We start from the raw sequence: 5000 nt of genomic DNA, 5'->3' as shown, positions 1-5000 counted from the left end.
CCACGAAATAGTAAAATGATGTTTTTGACCTTTTATTGACCTTGATCTTTGACCCAATCACTCCCAAAATCAAATCAAATTATCCTTGGATCATGGCCAGTCATCCCACCAAATTTCATGAAATTGGGTCAAATAGTTTTTTGAGTTATGCGAATCACAAAAGCACAGACAGACAGACAGACAAAAACAAATATACTCACTATCTAAACATAACCTTCGCAACGAAGTTGGCGGAGGTAACTAGAGGGGCACTCGGTTGAGCGTAGACCTCCGCCGCTGCAGCTTATTTCTCGACTTTTCGCTTGACCTTGACCTTTGACCTTAACATGTATTAATTGACGTGGATTTTCATACACTTAAATATGAACCAAGTCTAAAGTCTTTGTGACAAAGATGTTCAAACTTATGGCTGATTATGTGAATTGGACATTTTGTTTGACCGTGACCTTGACCTTCCAAAATTTAATTATTTCTAGCTTTTTACATAACTGTTAATTCTTGCAACTTTCATTAATATACGTCTAAAATTGTGGCCAGGAAGCTATTCACAAACAAAAATACACACAAACGAACAAACACACAAACGGGGTAAAACATAACCTTCGCAACGAAGTTGGCGAATGTAACATCATAAGATGTCGATTCTTCATTATTCAATTAATGGAGGAAATTACGTTATATTCTCAAAAAAATTTCCGTAGTTACTCAAGTTTGTAAAAATTATCCGCAAAGTTTCAGATTGAATTTTATGGTAACTTGAGCTGACTTAGGGTTTGGTTACTCGAGGTAGCATTGAGTGGTAAGGCTAGTGATTCACGTTTGTTAGGTCCGTGTTTCGATCCGGCTAGTCGCTCTAAATAGTTTCTACTTGGGTTAAGAATCAGGCTTAAGCCTAGCAATCCCGCCCATAAATCATTTATATATATATATATATATATATATATATATATATATATATATATATATATATATATATTCATTTAAGATAACCACGTGTTGCAAACTTACGATTCAGCTATCATGGTGGAGATGGGTTTATTTCAATTGTATGAACAGATTCCTGAATTCGACAGGAATATGTACTGGGACTTGTCATAAACTTTTATCTCTCTTGATAGCTCAGTCGGTAGTGTCCTTGCAGGCATGGTTTCCAGCCGTACAGGTGGGGGCTCGAATCTCCACCCGGCCAGAAGCTGTTACCATAAAATGAATTCCAAGTGGAAGTATATTCCCAAGATAGAATTCGGTATTAAATGCCATTCGTGGGTGATATTTACATTGATTGAAATCACATGTGCTTGTGATATATATTCATTTAAGATAACCACGTGTTGCAAACTTACGATTCAGCTATCATGGTGGAGATGGGTTTATTTCAAGTGTATGAACAGATTCTTGAATTCGACAGGAATATGTACTGGGACTTGTCATAAACTTTTATCTCTCTTGATAGCCCAGTCGGTAGTGTCCCTGCAGGCGTGGTTTCCAGCCATATATATATATATATATATATATATATATATATATATATATATATATATATATATATATATATATATATATATACTCTCCCTTTCTGAGTGGAGATACCTTAACGTGGTGAAAGGGTATGTGTATCGCCATGCTCGCCAAAGCTGTACTAGTCAGGGCCACCCATACTAGGTTGGTTTGCTGTGAGCAATCATACTGAAGTATCCCATCATCACCAATCCGCAGTGGCCAGCATGGTGATGAAAACTAGCCAAACTCCAGACATGAATAAGAACATGCCTGAGGCCTTTGTCCTATAGTGTACTGGAAACGGATACATTTGTTGTTTATATATATATATATATATATATATATATATATATATATATATATATATATATATATATATGTGTGTGTGTGTGTGTGTGTGTGTGTCCTATAGTGTACTAGAAACGGATGCATTTGTTGTTGTTTATGTATGTGTGTGTATATATATATATATATATATATATATATATATATATATATATATATATATACGTGTGTGTGTATATGTACAGTGTATATATATATATATATATATATGTGTGTGTGTGTGTGTATGCTATTTACAATGCTTAACTTGAAAAAAACGTTGGGTTCAGGAGTAAATTGGAAAGACAAGACAAGCAAAATCCTGGGTAATTAATTGGGAAACATGGCAAAGACAGAGATTAACTGTGATGGCTTCCGGTGAGATACGTGTAAGGCAAGGAGAAGCCATGTCTGACAATGGTGTGCTTGATTGGAAAGATGGGTATACAGACAGACAGACAGACACGGTGAAGATCAGTCGTAAGGAAAAAAAAAAGACAGATACTAGAGATCGAGGGTAGATAGAAAACGCTAGTAGACATACAAAGTAATATTGTAATATTTTCCCTGTTGGGGCCCCTGGGCTTATAGTATCCGGCTTTTCCAACTAGGGTTGTAGCTTAGCAAATAATAATAATAATAATAATAATAATAATAATAATAATAATAATAATAATAATAGACAGAAGATCGATATTTCCAGTCAGTCAACACAGAGGGCAACAAGGGTGAGACAGAAAAATCATAAACGGAAGACAGACTGTCATAGACAGAATTATACAGTCAGGATACAGAAGAACGAACAGACTGATAAACGAGTTAAATACGAAGGCAGAAACAGACAGGGAAGTTTACGAGGGTCACAGCCAGAGAAGAGCTCGGTAACAAAGACTTGAAAGAACAGAGAGAACAAAACAGAATTCCTGATAGAAAAAAAATGATAGACGGAATTCCTGGTAGCAAAATTAAAGCAGATAGAATTCCTGATGGCAAAAAAGAAAGGCAGACAATTCCCGATATGAAAAAAGACAGAATTCCTGATAGCAAAAAAAAAAAAAAAAGAATTCCTGATAGTAAAAAAATAAAGCAGACAGAATTTCTGATATAAAATAGACAGAATTCCTGATAGCAAAAAAAAAGGCAGACAGAAATCCTGATATCCAAGAAAAACAGAATTCCTAATAGCAAAAAAAGAGGAAAAAAAACATAATTCCTGATAGCAAAAAAAAAAAAAAGAATTCCTGATAGTAAAAAAAATAAAGCAGACAGAATTTCTGATATAAAAAAAGACAGAATTCCTGATAGCAAAAAAAAAGGCAGACAGAATTCCTGATATCCAAGAAAAACAGAATTCCTAATAGCAAAAAAGAAAAAAAAAACAATTCCTGATAGCAAAAAAAAAAGCAGACAATTCCTGATATCCAAAAAAAAAAATAGAATTCCTAATAGCAAAAATAGAATAAAAACAGAATTCCTGATAGCAAAAAAAAAAATACATACAGAATTCCTGATAGCGAAAGACAGACAGACGTTCAAAGACGAAGATAACGCAATTACACAGTCACAAACAGACTCGCCGAGTGACGAAAACAGTCACAGAAAAGCACACATGGCTTCCAGACGAGACCGTTAACTTTCAAATGTGTTGGGTGGGAGACCAACGGCAAGATGGTAATTTGATTAATTCATTGTTACTTCTTCTTCTTCTTCTTCTTCCTCTTCTTCTTCTTGTTGTTGTTGATGTTGTTCTTCTTCTTTTTCTTTTTCTTCTTCCATTTTATTTTAATGTTGTTGCTATTAAAATATTTTATTTTTCCTTTTTTCCTTTCCTCACTGAGCTATTTTCCCTGTTGGGGCTCCTGGGCTTATAGCATCCTGCTTTTCCAACTAGGGTTGTAGCTTAGCAAGTAATAATAATAATAATAATAATAATAATAATAATAGGAGATCTGGCTCAATCTCTGGAGCCAATGTGCTCCCCTGTAAATAAGATACGAAAGAAAACATTAGATCTAATTTTACTGTCAGTCTGTTGGTAAATGTTAACTCCTTCACCGAATGGAATGAATAATGGAATAAATATCTCTATTGTTTATAGAAGGAAAGTTTCGAAGTTTCAGGGATAAGGCCCTCTCTGGTCAACACCCCCCCCCCCACACACACACAAGGAAAGTTGAGTAAAGTCGAATGATTTTAAATCTTTTCTTTCTACCTTTTCTGATATAAATCTTCCAAATATACCAGAGAAAAATAAAAGCATGGAATGCAGAGGTTACTACCCTCGCGCGAGCACCTCGTGAGTGTCGTGTATATATCAGGGGCGTGTGAAAACCACTATTCACAGGCTGTTTTCCAATTAGATAACTCCTTCATCAAAGGGAAGGGCCGTAACAAAGACCCCAGAAACCACACTTGTACCACGCCACCGTCACCCACACGAACGCCTTCTAGGTCATCCTTCTGCAAGAACATATGGCTTGGCAAGGAAAGGGTGGGTCCGTACAAAAATAACCGGGAAGGGTTTCACCGGGCGTCACAGGTCTCTCCCCAGAAATAGATTTTTCCTTCGTCAAAATCCCTTTTCTGGGTCGACCTGTGACGGCCGGTGAAAATGTACCAGAGAATGCCTTCCAAGCCCAATAAAGTAATAACATAATGAGGAGAATACAATCACCATGTATGACAATAATATAATAATGTAAGAAACGTCCAATTACCAACTAGCCAAATGACATAGGGAACGTAAGGCTAAATAACTATGACGACAAGGAATCAACTGAGTGTCGAATCGCAAAAGGCATCAAACCTTACATGTCTAAGCATATCTAAACATTAAAGGAACGGTAACTACAATAACAGTTAAACCATAGGAATTTATCATGGCAAATATCATAGGGCTAACGAACTACCCAGGAGAGTGGCGACGTGGTGTGAGTTGCGGGTAGGAGGGAGAAGAGAAGAGATGGAAGAAAGGAAGAAGTAGAGATTAATGGGGAGGGATAAGGCTCCCCGCTGCCATCGTCGGGTATTTAAGGGCCTGTAAGATCTTTAGATAGTGGCGTTTGACAACCATAGAGGATTTCCAACCCGTATATTTTTTTAAATCATCAAAGTCCCTGTTCTGGAAGTAATTGATGGAGGTATCTACTGTCCGTATATCATGAGCCTGGGGAAAT

The sequence above is a fragment of the Palaemon carinicauda genome, chromosome 20 (assembly GCF_036898095.1).
Source record: "Palaemon carinicauda isolate YSFRI2023 chromosome 20, ASM3689809v2, whole genome shotgun sequence".
NCBI lineage: Eukaryota > Metazoa > Arthropoda > Malacostraca > Decapoda > Palaemonidae > Palaemon > Palaemon carinicauda.
This window is presented reverse-complemented; position numbering follows the sequence as displayed.